The sequence below is a fragment of the Lipotes vexillifer genome, unplaced genomic scaffold (genome assembly GCF_000442215.2).
Source record: "Lipotes vexillifer unplaced genomic scaffold, Lipotes_vexillifer_v1.1 scaffold1163, whole genome shotgun sequence".
Lineage (NCBI taxonomy): Eukaryota > Metazoa > Chordata > Mammalia > Artiodactyla > Lipotidae > Lipotes > Lipotes vexillifer.
Window position 1 is genome coordinate 21,352 of NW_006784867.1, and position 17,390 is coordinate 38,741.

The following is a 17,390-nucleotide window of genomic DNA, read 5'->3' on the forward strand; positions in this document are numbered from 1 at the left end:
AGTTTTCCTCACCTAAAGCATGATCTTAAATTATTAAAACTGAAACACTTGAAATAGAATTGCTTTTACATTCATATCTTCTACTGTCACATGTTAAATGAAAACAATGGAAGTGCAAAATAGTTTAATAAATCATTTTCTTCAAGTAAAACAATAAATGATAATTTTTAAAAATCTCATAAACAATTCAAAGAATAAAAACACAGTTATTAAAGTATTAGTATTCTTTCCTGTGGATATCTGACGTTTCAGTCTAATATAAAGAACAAAAGTGAATGGCAAGAGAATTGCTTCCCCTAACAAGCAACTTATTACCTTAGCAATTTTATTACTTTACACTAGGGTCATAATAATTAAAGTACAGAATATCATAGAGCATCATGTAAATTTGAACCACTGAACATATAGTGCCTCACTTATAAAAGTCCACCAAGTATGAATGCCGTTATTTTAAGACATAAGAACTAAGATATTATTAGCAAAGCAGTGATTTCAATACAGGTTTTTGGTATTTCACATTCAACTCTATGACACCAATTTGAAGTACCAAGATACCAGTAATTTTGTTTGTATAATATTTTTATTTTTATTCTGAAAATATTATATGATAAGATTAAATCAACAATTTATTTGTTCAATTTGTACAAAAATGACAAACCAAAAAATAATCTACAATTCTAAAGTGGTCACTGCCTAATATAATAAGCAAACATATCATGCTGCTGCAAACATATATTGCAAGAATCATCCTACTCTGATGGCATATAAATAAGACAGTATTGAAAGTGAGAGAGCAACTCTGTAGGAATCTCCAAGTACATAAAATACAATTAAAGATGGTAAAGACAAACTGAAAATGTTTAAACAAAAAAAATCGAAACCACAGTTCTGCCTTAATTTTAAAAACTGCAGTTCCTGGAAAGAAAAAAGGTAATAAAAAAGATCTTAAGCTTATGAAACAATAGGTGGAATTATTTGAAAATGAAAGAATTAGAGGAAAATGTGTAGAAACAGTTTATAACTTCCTCGGCAGCATTTCCCAGATCACGTAGATGTGACAAGAGCTTATCATTCAGTTAAAAAAATACAACAAAATGGATTGAATGAAGCTTTTCCACTTAAGATCACAAATTTATAAAGCCAAAGAATTTTATTTTGGTTTTAATTTGTCTTAATTAATTAAATTTTCTCTACATTTCTAGTATTTTAATAATACTTTTATTAATTGACTCTGAATAATTTTTACTAAAATTTGTTTAATATTCACGTTATAAATTCTTGCATTTTGTTTTGTAATGTGTTTGTAAATGTTTATCTTTGAACTGTATGAACTCGTTAATTTTGCTTTCTTTCATTAATTTTTAGCAATATTCAAACAAACTACCTAGCATTAGGCTTATCATTTTATCTTACTATTAATTGCCTGTCCAATTGAAGTTCAGTATTAATCAAGCCATACTAGTTGATCTCAGCTGAGGACTCTTTTAAGAAAAAGACGTGATGAGAAGATCGTGGTTGTCAAATGATGTTTAGTCAGTGAGCTGGCTGCTCCTTTTACTCTGTTTCCACTTATTCTAATCCCTCCTTTCCATAAACTCCTCTGCAATGTAGCAATTAGACTTATTCCTTCAATTAAATATGATATCCGTATAACATATATTATTAAAAAGTTATCTTTTTCTTTTAAAGATTATGATTCTTCAAAGAACGGTCAATATTCATTGCTTTGTTGTTTACCACACATTTCGCCCCTCAGCTATTTTTGTTTGGCGTCCTGTAACCCAACTGTAGATAGCAAGACTCTTTAGTTAGCAGACTCATGGCCTTTCCTCAGAACTAATTCTGAGTCACCTTTTGCTTTTTTTTTTTTGCGGTGCGCGGGCCTCTCACTGTTGTGGCCTCTCCCGAGGCACAGCACAGGCTCCGGACGCGCAGGCTCAGCGGCCATGGCTCACGGGCCCAGCTGCTCCGCGGCACGTGGGATCTTCCCGGACCGGGGTACGAACCCACGTCCCCTGCATCGGCAGGCGGAGTCTCAACCACTGCGCCACCAGGGAAGCCCTTCCTTTTTATATTACTTATCACTCTTATCTTAAAATGTATTTCTTTTGGCTTCCTTGACTTCTTGTAACTCGGACGATTTGTTTGCCTCCTTCCCCTTTTTGCCCTGGAACGCAGGTATTTCCTAAGGATCCGCCTTCTTTTTTTCCTTTAGTTTTCTAATCATCTGTGGAATGTAGCTCTTGTCTCTCCCTACTTTAATCTCTGTGAGGATTTTCCTGAAATCACTCTCTCTCACTCCACACCACCCACTGGATCAACCTGACATACCACCAGCACCTCAAACTCAACGCGTCCAAAAGCTTTTCTCTCCTCTCTCCACACACTTTCCTATTCCTTGGGTAGCAGGACCATAATCCTAGAAAACCAGACAGGAATACTGCACTGGGGTCTCACTCCCCACCCCACCATCCTCACCACATGTCTTGAGTTTAGAAATTGTGTGGATTTTGCCTTCACAATATTCCTAACATCTGCTTCCCCATCCGGATTCTCATTTTTGCTGTTAGTCTCTCATTTAACTTTGATCTAAAATATCAAAATAATTATATAACTTGATTCTCTATATTCACTTTCTTCCTGTAAAACATAACTCTGATCATGTTCAGAAACCTCCAATGATTTTCTATGGGAATTCTAAATTACTTGTCTTTAAATTTCAATAACCTCTACTATTTGGCCACATATACTTGTCTAGCCTTATTTTTAAATTCTGTAACTTTTAAGATACATTTCCCCTGCCTTTTCTCCCTTACAATAGACTGTAAGTTTCTTAAGAATTAGGGCTTGGTTATTATTTGTCTGCATGTTCCTTAGACCTTCACACAACATTTTATTCTAGGATCTCAATATACATGTTTTCATAGTGAATGAATAAATGAATGAAGTAGCTTTTACCCACCACCTCTTCATCCTGGAAATTCTAACATTCCAGACTAGCAACAGAATTCTCTTAAGATCAAACCTAATAAAAAAAAACATAGTGGTGGGTCACAGCCCTGGATGCACCCTGGAATCACTGGGAAGATTATGAGAAACAGTAATGCTCCACCTCCGGAGACTCATTTAATCGTCCTGGGTGGGATTCAGTAAAACGGTATTTTTAAACGTTCTCCAGGTAATTTGAAGTACGCCCAAAGTTAAAAACTTTTGAGCTAGAGAGAAAGTGTGGGCTGGGGAAATTGGAATTTTGAATTTAGTTCAAGATTAATTTTCACATACTGTATTTACCCCAACAATAAAATCCACCCAAATGAATCTTTTCATTGTCTCTAGCATCAGAATTTGATACTTAATAGATCTACGGCTAATGGAAAATATACATAGAAAAAAGAATTAGTTTTAATAGAATATTAGGCTTTTAAAATCTATAGGTAATTATCTGAGATTAAACTATTCAAAAAGAATATTAGACCTGAAAGTAAACCATCGTAATTTATGCCTGGTTCTTTTATTCTATTTATGCAATGATCTGTTTATTCAACCAACATTAATATTCAGTTATGTTTGGGTTGTTTATAATTGCAATTTTAATTTATACAGAAGTAATTTCATATCGGATTGTTTTAAATTCTCGAGTTTATTGATCCTTAATACATCCTATGTAACCATTAACAGTATTGAGTTATTGGACCTTGGTACGATCTTCAAGCTCATTAAGTGTTTTGAATCCTTTATGCTTTAAAGAGTGAAAGAGTACAAATGATGTAATCATTTCTGAGTTTTTAATATTCCATTATTTTGTCTTGTGCTCTCTTTAAATACAGATATAACACATATTTGGAAATATGTTTTACATTTTACATATCACCAAGCAGCCAAGCGGTATTGTTTATCTAACCCTTATTATTTTAGAAAGTAATTGGTTTTAACACCACCATTTGTGACTCAGTAATTCATTAACTAGTTCTGAAACGCTAACCAATTTTTTTCTTAATAAGTTTCTCCTGTGTCACTTCCCTACCTCCTCTACCTCAACTCTGCTCCAAAACTGTCAGTATTTCAGAATAATATAGAGGTAAATGCAGAAAAAAAAAATTGTTTTTAATTCTGAAACTGGTTTCAAAAAACCTGAAGCCCTTGGAGTAATGGAGCGGACTCAGAGTATAGATATATTTATGAAAGGGAAATTTGTGAAAAACTAAAAATGTGTCAACCCCACCCCCATCTAGGCTTGCTGGGCATGGAGCAGGTGGAGAAGTGATATAAAGAGACTGTCTATCATTAGAAATATAGAAGGGATGAAATAAAGTGAGCCACCTGAAAGAGTAAAGCAGGCAGGAATAAGGAATGTGTGATAGATGATTACAAGCGTGGACTCAAGCTAGACTGCCTGCGTTCAAATCCCAACTCAGGCATTCACTAACTGTGTGACCCCAGGCAAGATATTGGCAATTATGTTGCCTATAGTCTAAAAAATGAGGATAAATAAAATATCTACCTCATAAAGCTGGGGCAGGAATTAACTGAGTTGGGGCTGCTGGAGAGGATGTGGTCTCACTCAGACCTCCCAGCTCCCCACGCACTTCACAACATCTTTTTCCTCCCTTGGCTTTGTGATGATGCTTCATCCTCATTCCTTCCTATTATCTTGACTATTCTCTCAAACTCAGTTCATGTAAGACCACTGTCTTTAAGAGTTGTCTTCTAGCCAACACTCTAGGTCACAGGCATCCTAGAAAGACCCTGACACCTGCTTAAGACACTTCTCCAAGCTTTGCCTCCTACCACCTAAGCTGAATTTCTTCATTTTTCTTTGCTCAAACGCTTTACGCGGACCTTGCATTTAGATGGCATACCAGGCTTTTGATTTGGCATCATCCCCCCTGCTTCATCCTCTCAGCACCTAATGTGCTTCTGATAAGAGGAGGACACACTGCCCCTGCACTGGACCAGACTTCCAAGATTCTTCCCAGACCCCAGGTCCGGAAGCCTTACCTCCCTTTTCTCCTTGGGATGATCACACAGCCTCCACAGCAGACTTCTGTCTATCCAACTACCCCTTAAAGGATCAAGGACCCTCTCATTTTCTCATTCCCCACATTAACCCAATCTCCTTTTCCTCCACGATTCCAACATTCATTGATAGGCTAATAAAAATAATGACTTAATATCGATTGAATGCTACTATATACCAAACACTTTTTGGAGAAAGGTAGTATTACCTTCATTTTGCAAATGAAAAAATTGAGGCACAGAATGAGTAGGTAACATAGCCAAGGTCACACAGCTCATAGATGGGAAAGGAAAGAATGAAAATCTGAATCTCCACACCGGATTTGTACTAAGTGTGTTTTTTAGAAGCAGACTGTCTGGGTTTGAATCCTACTTGGCTGGGAGCTGTGTGACCCGAGGTAAACTGTTTAATAGATCTGGGCCTCAGTTTCTAATTTATAAAATTGGGATTGTTATGCCTGTCTCCCAGGATTTATGGGAGTGTTAAGTGGGATAATAAATGTAAGGCACTTAGAACAATACCAGCACTTAGAAAGTGCTTTAATGGTTACTTATTGTTATCACTCTTACTGCCTGTTCCTGATGGTTAATCTTTGTTCCCAGTTTTTTGAGCACTGACCCATGTATCTGACTCTGCTAGATGTCTGGATGTTCCTCAGATGTCTCAACTCATTATTGTCTCCCCAACTTATCCTTCTAGTAGAGCTTACCTTGGCGAATGCTATTATACAAAACACAGGAGTCATCCTGGGCTGCTCGTTATTAATCAGTTAATCCCAACAATGAATTTCCCCATATTTTTCCAGCCTTAAAAGTTATCCCATCTTCCCTCCTCTCACTCCTACCTATAGCAGACTCATTTCTCGTAATAGTGAAATACTTAATGATAGTTTACTATTAAAAAACAAACAAAAAAACCAGGAACCCTGCTATGTGCCAGCGAGTCAATGACAATCATAAAATTAATAGTATCTAATCTCTCCTCTCAAGGATCTCACAGTCTAATTAGGAAAAGAACACATTAATAATTGAACACCAAGTGGTGAGCGTTTTAACAAGGAATATGTCAGGTATTAATGGAAGGTGGAAATGGGGATTATGGATGGTGTGGTGAAGAAGGCAATACCAAAGGTCAGTCTCATTCAACAAGCCAGTGATACAAGGCTCTGTGCTAGGTGTTGGGGTATTTCTTCTGACCTGGAGAATATCATAGTCTATGGGAGAAACTATAAATATATATTTCAGTATAAAATAGCAAATGCTAAGACAGAGGGAGACACAATGAGTTCTGAGAGCATAATCGAGGTCTGCAGTATAAGAATAAGACATTTTAGAAATGTCAGGATCTAAACTAACTGCCTCTGCCTTATTTGACTTGTCTTACTGGAAAAACCTATTTTTAAGGCTCTCTTCAGATGTTCCCTTCAGTTTGAGGCTGATCCTGGCTTCCTTCCAAGTGGTTTTGGTTCACAGTGTCCGTTTCACCCCACTCTCATCACTCCACCCTCAGCCTTTTACCTCTCCTTGACCACTCCTCTGTGAGAGCAAATATAGTTTCTTTTTTAAATGATTATTTGCATGGTACTCTTTCTCCCAACCTATTATCAAGTGAGGCATCTCAATATGTGGGGAGTTTGCCACCATAAAAACCTCATTTTCTTATAGTAATCCACTTAATTATCAAATGCTCTACCCAGTTAATAGCAAACTGTACTTGGTGACTTTGGAAATTTACCATGATTGAAAATGAGAGTGAAGGATGCAGTTTACATTTAATCTAGGTGTTCCTTAATACAAATAGTACAAATGGGTATAATATATCTTCAAAGCTTTAATTTTCTTTATCATTATAGCAGTCAGATTACATTTAAGATGTTTTTATATTCAGTGGATTTTTTAAAAATTAAAACAGTCACAATGAAATACCTACGTATTACATATAATACTATATGTAAGAACTCAGTAAAGTTTAGTTATTGTTGTTAAATCTCTTGTACTCAAATTATCTTCATTGATAGCCAAGATATGGAAGCAACCTAAGTATCTATCAACAGATGAATGGAAAAGGAGCTGTTGTGTGTAAATATATATACAATGGAATGTTAGCCATAAAAAAAGAATGAAATTTTGCCATTTGCAACAACATGGACAGACCTGGAGGGGATTATGCTTAGTGAAATAAGTCAGTCAGAGAAAGACAAATATTACATGTTTTCAACTATATGTGGCATCTAAAAAATACAACAAACTAGTGAACATAATAAAACAGAAACAGACTCCTAGGTACAGAGAATAAACTAGTGGTTACCAGTGGGGAGAGGGGTGGGGGGAGGGGCGAGGTAGGAGATTAGGAGATACAAGCTACTAGGTATAAAATAAATAAGATACAAGGGTGTAATGTACAGCACAGAGAATATTTTATAATAACTTTAAATGGAGTATAATCTACAAAAATATCTAATCACTATGTTGTAAACCTGAAACTAACAAAATATTGTATAAATTTAAAAAATTATCTTCATTGAACATATGAGCACTTCCCCAGTGTTTCCTATGTGCCAGGCACTGAACAATCTGACCTAACAGGGCTGCCAGCCACTAATTCATATGGCATCGTTGTACAATTTGAAAAAGACACTCTTCCTCAAGACATTTTTGTGTCCATGTTGAGGAATTTGTCATAATAATTTTATTAGAACAAGCCACCATACTGCCATCTGCAGAAGAGTGTTGTAATAAATACGTAAATTGGCAAGGCATACAATATGAATGGCTCCTCTAGGATTGTGCAGTAGGCAACCTACACAACCATTCACCAAGGTCCAGCTTAGTCTATCCTTGTCCTCAAAAAGAATGTTACATTTGGTAAGAAAAATAAATGCTTCAATAATGCACTAAATCAGAAATCATAAGTTTATATAAGTAAGCAATTTACTATAAAATTATTAAAAAGAAATACCATCTTAATAAGTAATGAGTATCATACATGGTTTCAATTTGGCAAAATGCTATGCTGACTGTGAGACTCTGAGAAGTCACACTGTAAACAGTGATGAACTTTTGACTATGGCCATTATTTAGAAAATCTGTTTTTTAATAAAAGCAGCTGAGAATCTGTCAGACACACAATTATTGGGTTGAAATTGACCTAAATAAGTCCACATGTTCAAAATCCTGTTTCCAGAAAAAAAAATCCTTAAACCACCTAAAATAAATATCTATCTTTTTAAAAAAATATTAACGACTCATAAGAAAATCCTCCTTATAGTTAAATCCACTTAGATTTTAATGTCTTTTATTCTCTCAATGTGAGAATAAATGATACAACAAATGTATAGTGCCTGGATATGGTAGGTACTCTATAGGTGATGAAATCCTTCTTATTAATGCATTTAGAATACTTTTCAGGTTTCCTGTATTATGACAAGTTACAGTATTAACTTCCTGCAAGCAAATATAAATGAATAATCAGCTAGTTGATTACAGTACCTGAAATTTTCTTTATAGAATGTGGATATGGCAGTCTGTGATCTCAGGTTCACATTAGAGCATATGTTGCACAAGTACAAGATTTAACCAGGAGATAGTAACATTGTAAACATTATTCCAAATTTGAAGGAAATGGCTTTTTAATATTTATATTAATATTTATATTATTATATTATATTTTTTATATATTAAAAATTGGGAATGCCCAGGTTTGATGAATTGAGACAATGGTAACTAACTAATTAACTAAATAACTAAATAAATAAAACTAAGCAATGCCTTTTCCTTACCATGGAATCCCTTTACCTGTTCTCTTTTTCTTAAGGATTTCTTTATGTTCTCTTTTTCCCAACATTTCTCAATTCTTTTTCCATTCAGCTTCTTACTGCCACATATAACATATTAAAATTTTCCACAATTTCTTTTCTTTCTTTCCTTATATTCTTTTTTTTTTAAACATAGATTACCTAAGATATATTAGAATACGAATGTGTTTGGATTACTGCAGGAAGGATTCCATATGATCCCAATATCTATATTGAGCTGTTTTCTTCAGTTTTATGTAGCCCAATTAGCAGCAGATGTTTTTTGTTTGTTTTTGAACATTTTATTTGTAGAATGTTTGTATTTTTCATAGTAATTTTTCTTCTAATTGTGTTGGCACTTTTAATGTATTTCTAACCTTTTAATTGTACAGAAAAAAAAATCCTCTAATCCTGCATCGTGAGAGATAAAAGGGACACTTCTATCTTCGTGCTTCATAATTACAACCTGCAGCCAGGAATGGAAGTCATGGTGGCACAACTAGAGAGTTGCTTATCAGGGACATAAGATTAAGGAGTCTGAAAGAAGAATGCACCCATTAATTGTGGAGAAAGAAATAAGGGGATCATTTTCTTAATTACATGGAAATGTAGGAAGAAAAAAATCTAGGAAAAAAGGCTAAAAATTGCATTTCTGTAACAATTAGTAGAGAAAAGAAAACTTTAATCAATTTATTTTCACAGTTTCTACACAAACAGATTCAAAAAGAATTATCCACACCAAAATGATTCAATTACTTATTTTTTCAGTGAATTTAGTAACTATTTTTTTACTGATTGAGTGAACCAACCAAATGTTTGATAACTTCTAGTGGATGTTGACAGTGTATTGATGTCAGTCATGCCAACAGTTTTTTTTTTTTTAATAAATACTAAACTGAGACTATCCTTTGAATTTCTCATTAAATATGAAAGTCCGTATTATTTCCTTGTTGTACTCTTGAAAAAACTCTTAAAAACAGGGCCAAACATCTCTTAGAGAGGAAAAAAGGAATTTGCCTCCTTGACTTTACCAAGAACTGTTACTCAAAATTTGTTGTTGTTGTTTAATTCAGGGGAAAATGCTATATTAAGCAGTGAAAAAATTAAGAGAACATGTGATTTTTAAAAAATATAGCTACGATATAAATGAGAGTAATTGATCTCTAGCACATCAACCCAACTTCATAAGAAACCTTCTAAGTTATATAATAAATTGCCCTTTTTTCTACCACATAGGCCACTGCTTTTTGTTGATACTATTTACTATAATAGTACTAATGTCTATGACTTGAAAAAGCAGACTCTCTCTGATAAGAAGAAAGATTTTTAAGACAAGGGCCTTCATTCTTTGTGAAGAGCTAATTATTCAACAATTACATGTGTGACATATTTTACACGTTAAAAACTATGTAACAGAACTGATTGTTGCTTAAAACAAAACAATCTTTTTAGGGAAAACTAGTAACAGTAAAATCTGTTTTTAAATCCATAGAGTTTAAGTTGCTATTTAAATGATGATATAAAGGAAAATAAACTGATTTTTGATTATACATTTAATGTTAATTCAAGTGCCTCTTGATATCACCTTAAATTAATTTAAGCTATAAAATTGCCTGTTGACAATCTTTTTATAAATCTCTTAAGAAAGATTTGCATTATCTATCATTTAGTTCTAGTTTGTATTTAAACAATAAAACGTAGTGTTTGTAACATTACTGTCATTTCTACCTAAAACTTAGTTAGATTTAGCAATATACTTTACCCACTTATTTGCACAGTGGCTCCTTAATTTATACTTTATAAATTATTTATTTATAAATAAATAAATAAATCTCTATGGATTTATTTATTAATGAAATATGTCCTTTAGTATTTCTTTCAAGTGACACACTTTGTGTGTCATTGTATGTCTTTATACTTTTTTATTCTACCCTCTTTTGTAAATGTTAACTTTACTTTGAATGTTATTTCCTCAGCACTTTGAAATTATTACTCCATTCTCTTCTAGCCTCTCCTAATGATGATGAGGTCTGTTATCAGTCTGATTGTTCCTTTGTAAATAAGGAACTTATTTCTCCTTTATCTCTATTTGATTCCAAGATTTTCTCTTTGTCCCTGATGTTCTGCAATTCACGACAAAAAGTGACTAAGTATAATTTGTTTTATTTTTTATCTAATTTTTGATATGAGGGCTCATTTCTGTCTTCAGTTCAAGATATTTTTCAGCCACCATTTCAACTATTTCCCCCTCCCTATGAACACTATTATTTCTTACTTGGATTATTATTAGATATACGTCAGAGCTTCTTGATTGTTTTTCTGTCTCCACGTCTTTTAAATTCTCTTTAATGCCTTTTTTTTCTTTCCATTTCTCTCTTTGTGCTGCATTTTGCACGCTTCAATCTTCCTATTCACTCATTTTCTCTCCATCTATGTCTAGTCTACTTTATATTCTTTTCATTATTGTTTTATTCCAATGGCTTTATTGTTTTATTTGATTGAAAACTTTTTTTGGTTTATACTCGTGGAAGCTGGGAACTCAGGATTCTATACTAAGTCTTGAATAAATAATGCCAAAATATTGAGGTTGTAATTCCAGAGAGGGAAATCCTATGATTAAGCTACAAGATGCATGCGAGAAAGGATGAATCATTATCTCAGTAGCCCTAGCATCTAGTAAACAGCCTGGCAAATTGTATATCTCAATAAGCGTTTACAGTATAGATTAAATATAAACCAACTAAGTGATAAACTTAGCAATCGTATATGCTAGCATTGATAGGTTGTCTTTTCTAATTGTCAGTGGTTCAAGTACAATGATTCTCAAACCAGAGATATTAAAAAAAACACTTCAGGAGAACTTTAAAATAAAGATTTACAGGCCTCACCACAGAGTTTCTGATTCAGCAGGTTTGGAAAATGTCTAGAAGTCTGTATTTTCACATGTTTGATTTTGATTCTGGGAGTACAGAAAGTATTTAGAGAAATATTACCTGAGTGTAATCAGATTTTGAAATGATAGTAGAGGTAGGTAAACCGAAGATTCCTCTACATGATTTCGTCAGTAGAGAGGACAGTTGAAACTGACAGGAGAGAAGACCTTTGGAATAAAGCTGAATAACAGGAGAAAAATTTGAGAAAGGCTGATCCTGCCCTTATCAAGTATTATATCAAAGCTAGATCCTTTAAAAAAATTTGTAAACAATAAATGTTTGGTCATTTGCTCTAGTAAAAAGCAGCATTTTTCAGCATACATTTTAAAAATTCTTTACATTGTTTCCTTAGTTAAAACCATTTGAAAATCTGTAGAAAAAGTTAATATTGAGTCTTTTTTTCTTGTGGATTTATTTTTTTTAAAAAAGCTTTGCATTGAATTTTGTAGCATCACAGAATGATAATGTAATGTAATTTAGCTTAATATCTCTTTTGTGTTAGACGACAGTTTTATTAAGCAGAACCAATAATCATCTTTATTCAGAGTCATAACGACCCATTATAAATGGTCTTATTTCTCCTAAATTTAATTTTACCTCTTAGAGTATGCCTTTCTAGAATTGCTAAAATGTTTACACTTGGTTTCTTTCATAAATATAATTTTAACAATCACTATAGAAACATGAGTCATCTGTTAGTTAGTACCACTATTCTATATATTTGATACAAAACTTTTAGTGTCTTGGTTTGTTATTAAATTATTATTGGTTTGTTATTGGTTTGTTATTAAATTAAACTTTCAGACAAGCAAATTTCAGGAAATTAAATTACCATCCTTTATGTGTTGGAGGCTTAAACTGAGATGAATATTCTTTTCTTTCTAGGATGCCACCTTTCAGACCCCTGTATGTATTAAGGTAGGGATTAGCAATCAGATTAGACAAAACTGGGTCTTGTCCCCAGCAGCCTCTAGAATAACTGGATTCACAATCGCCTCTTTAAAAGTATTAACAAGCTAGGGTGGTTTTATGTTTATCAGGTATTTTAGCTTAAAGTGAAAAAATTTAGACAACAATCATATTATTTTTTGTCCCAACAATTGCACTGATAGATGAGGGGAGAGAATGAAGTTATTTAGGTCATAGATACTTCGGAGCAGAGAGGACATCAGAAGTTCTCCAATTTTAAGGTTGTTTTATGTAATATTAAATATCTATTCAATGTCGTATAGTTTACAGAGCATTCTCACTTGCATCCTTTCATATAGGCCTACACCTTTTCTTCCAGAGGAACATCATTATTATTCTAAATTTACACTGAGGGGACTAAGTGTCCGAGAAATTAACTCACACTCAAGACGGTTACCTAGTTCGAGTGTAGGCAAAGCTTATGCTCTTTCTCCACAACATCAGAGTGTTGACAGTCAGAGCACATCCCAAAGGCTCTGGATGCCTGGGAACAGAGGCAAAAGGTCAAAGAAGTTCAAAAAATGGAGGGTGAAGGTCACCTCAACTACAAACTTTACCGGCTTTATATTATTGTCCTGGGACCAGCATGCAACAATTGCTTAGAATTCAAGGAAAGTCAACTCCTTTCAGCTTCTGTCATGGGCACTATAGGTGGCTCCTGTTGCTTTTGAGTAATAATTCTATTTCATCTATACATGATTAAATATAACTTTCTTCTATAAAATTTGTGCCTAAGTGAACTAAAGATGTATTTCCAAGAATTCAAGGGTACTATGAATCTAGGGGATGCAAATATGAATTAACCTATGATGCCATTATATAATTTGATATTTTACTTTATATTATATATTTATTTATTCAATAAGTAAATAGTGAATGCCGGAACTGCATTATACACTGAGATCATAGAGAAAAAGACACAGTCTCTGACCTTATAAAGCTCATACTCTAGTTATGGAGAAAGGCACTGACAATACAACATGGTAAGTAATATAGTAGAATTCATAGGAGGTCCTGAGAATGCAGAGGGACAACATTTAAACCAACCTTCCAATTGTTTTTGAAATTATTGTTTTGCTGTGATTCACTTACATACATGCATATCAATTATTTGAAAGTTCGCACATATGTATATATGCATATAGTATGTAGCTTTACTCTTTCTCAGTTGCTACCTACCTAATCTGTAAATAAAATAATGTTCCCGCGTTTGTTCAAACAGAAAAAATTCATGGAGAATGGTAAATTAGAATTGCTTTGATTGCACTTGGAGCATGTGGTTAATACAATGAATACTGGGCTATCTATTTTTATAGGGGTCTTAATAAGCCATGCTGATAGTGACATTTTAAAAAGTCTTGGGTAAATTAACAAAAGAAATGCTTTTATTTTTAGCCTAACAGATGTTTAGTTTCTGGTTTATAACTATCTCTTAAAACATTAGAATCACTGGAATGCTGCAACTACCCAGGAATTCTGCCAGTCTAGCAAAGTCTTTAAGATAAATCTAGAATAACTGAGAAAATAGGATATCTCTGTCAATACGTCCCATATCTATAAAACTCTTGGTCACAAATTATGGTTCTCCAAAAATCCGTGTTCTCCACTTGGGTTTTTAGGTCAATTAGGTATATCCATTTGTTAGTATAAATAATACAAATTATCTGAATTCTATCAAGATTTTTGGTTATGTTTATATTATTTTTATTTTAAATAAAAATGATCATGGTATTTGGAGTAAGTCTTTCTGGCCAGATTCTGAAGCTTTCACTATCTTTGGCTCTAGACAAGTTTTTTACTCCAAGATTTAGTTTCTTACCTTGAAAATGAAGATGATTCTTACCACATAGTTCTATTGTCAGGATCAAGCACAATATATTATATAAGGAATGTGTGTAGCACAAGGCATAGGGAAGTTTCTGGGTCAGTGATAGTTTTTATTTTTGCTTGGCTATAAAACCTGTGCTGGATAATACTTTAACATTTAAACACACTTTACAACATTCCGATGGTGGCATTTAGTTAAAAAATGTAATGATTCCTATTCATTTATTTTGTGGGGACATCAAACTCACCTGTCAGTGATTGGCCTGGCCCATATGATCCGACCACTCAAAATATTACTTGGGTTGTGTTTCCCCACCAGAAACGGGTGAGACATACAAAGTATTTTCCTTTTATTTTCTTAGTTGTAGCGTTAAGTGATGCCTGACATTCTATTTTGAATGCACAGGCTGAAGGCTATACAATAAAAAGGAACTGGGGATGCTTTGTGAAATTCATTAAGGTATAATGACACCAGTTTATTTTTAAAATTGGATTAAATGTAGTTGTATTATTTGACACCATATGGATATTTGAGCTTAGTTGGTCAGAACTTGGTACTAGTATGTCAGGTTAGGGTATTCAATCTCCCTCATGTACCAATTACAATCTGATTGATTTTTCACTCACCAGATTTTTGTTTTGTCTTTTTCTAGCCCTCTGACTGCAGCTGTAACTTCAACTTGCCAATGTACACCATTGCTCACAAGAGGACCAGATAAGAGAGTGTGAATGAGTTTATTGCCAGCCCTTTCCTACTCCCAAAACAAAACAATTTTGTAGATTTGTTATTGATGGGTCATAGCACCATCTTCATATACAAATGACAACATTTCATATGGCATTATTTTCAGTATAAATGATAATAGAGATCATGGGGAGACTGTACAAATTATCTTGGGCTATTGTCTTATTTATAGATTAAAGTACAGTTATGTTTTCCACTGATTTACATTCTGACATCTTAGCTGATTATGTTATTTGCTTCTTTTATGCTCGTCCTCCCCTTAGATCTTGCATAACTATACTTTTCTTTACTATTCTTTCCCTTGTTAGATTGTGTATTTTCTCTGAGTGGCAAAGTATGTTTTTTATTATTATTATAAGAATGCTAAGTATTTACCTAATTACCCTTCAGAGAACACTAGAAGAAAATGCAGTTGAACAAATGGGTGAATACTGGAAAGGGATTACTGAATACTTATATTATTTCTGGAAGTCAGCAGCTGTTTTCTCTTACTTTCAAATAGTTTTATTCTAGGTTTCTATTTTTTTTCATGACAGTTTTTCAAGCTTATAGCTGGTAATTTTTTCTTCCTGTTTGAAAAAATATTCCAGTAGTGTGCAAGTACTCAGATAAATATTTTCTATTAAATATTCATGAATTTCAGAACTGATTAATACATTTGTTCATTTTTAGAATGAAAAAATAATATAGTATTTATTTTTATATCATGGATTTCAGTTCACATATAAGTTCAAAGAATTTCCAATTAAATTTTATGCCAATCCAAAAATTGAATAACTGATATAAGTAAAAGGGCATAAGCCCAATACAAATAGTCAGACAGAGAAGAATCTCATTCATTTATTTTAGGCAGTCAGTCAGTCACCCATCATACAATATCAAGAGCATAACTTTGTGCCAGGGATTTCTGTAGATACAAAGTTGAAAAGACATAGTACGACTCCTCCAAAATTACATACTCTATTAAGAAAGGTAGATGATGTGGATGTGAAAACAAATTAACATCAATACAGTGCAGTCAGATGTATCATAGAAATACGTAGACTCACTGAGAGACTACCTAGCCCAATGGATAATCCAATCTGGCAGACAACGTATGCTATTTCTGTTTCAATTTGGAATGCATTCTGATTGTGGCCAAGCAAGTTTGTTTTATTAACTTTTGTGCTGGATTGGCTAATCTTTAAATTGTTTTAATGGCTTACATACATATTATTTAGGAGTAGGACAAATGATAGAATATGATGAATGATAGGATAAAGGGTCATGTGAGATTAAACATTAGTAAAAAATAATTCAAAAAGTGGAATTCATTCCTGAAATGGAGAAGTAATTGCAAAATTAGGAACATGTTTGTGGAAATTCAATAGCATAGCTTGGCCCTGACAATCTGATTCACGGCTCTCTTACTATCTATTCACATTTTTCCTTTAGGGGAAATTTGACAATGATGTCTCGCAAATGGGTTGCCACTTTCAAAGCATCTTGCTAGCATTTTAGCAAGGGGAAAGCAGTTCTGGCATTTTAAATAAATGTTCTCCAAATCTTCCCTGCCAGACATGTCATTAAGTAGGAAGCCTCAATAGAGTAATATGGAAAAGCAATTTTAAATAGAAGTTTGAGGGCTTCCCTGGTGGCGCAGTGCTTGAGAGTCCGCCTGCCGATGCAGGAGACGCGGGTTCGTGCCCCGTTTCGGGAGGATCCCACATGCCGCGGAGCGGCCGGGCCCGTGAGCCATGGCTACTGAGCCTGCGCATCCGGAGCCTGTGCTCCGCAAACGGGAGAGGCCACAACAGTGAGAAGCCCGCATAACGCAAGAAAAAAAAAAAAAAAAATTTAAATAGAAGTTTGATCCAAAACATGGTGATTTTTGTAAATAATATTCTGGGAAGTCTTCTGTGCTTTTTATAGGTTTAATTTTACTGTTGGAGTTGTATGCCTCTTGCTGTTTATTATGACCAGAAATATCACCCTGCCACCCACCACTCCTTTTCAAGGAGAATGGATTGTAAATAAATGTATGAAACCATTCCATAATTTACGGAAGACTATTCAAGAAATTACAATTTCTGAAAGGATCGTTTATTCAATATGTTCCCACATAAA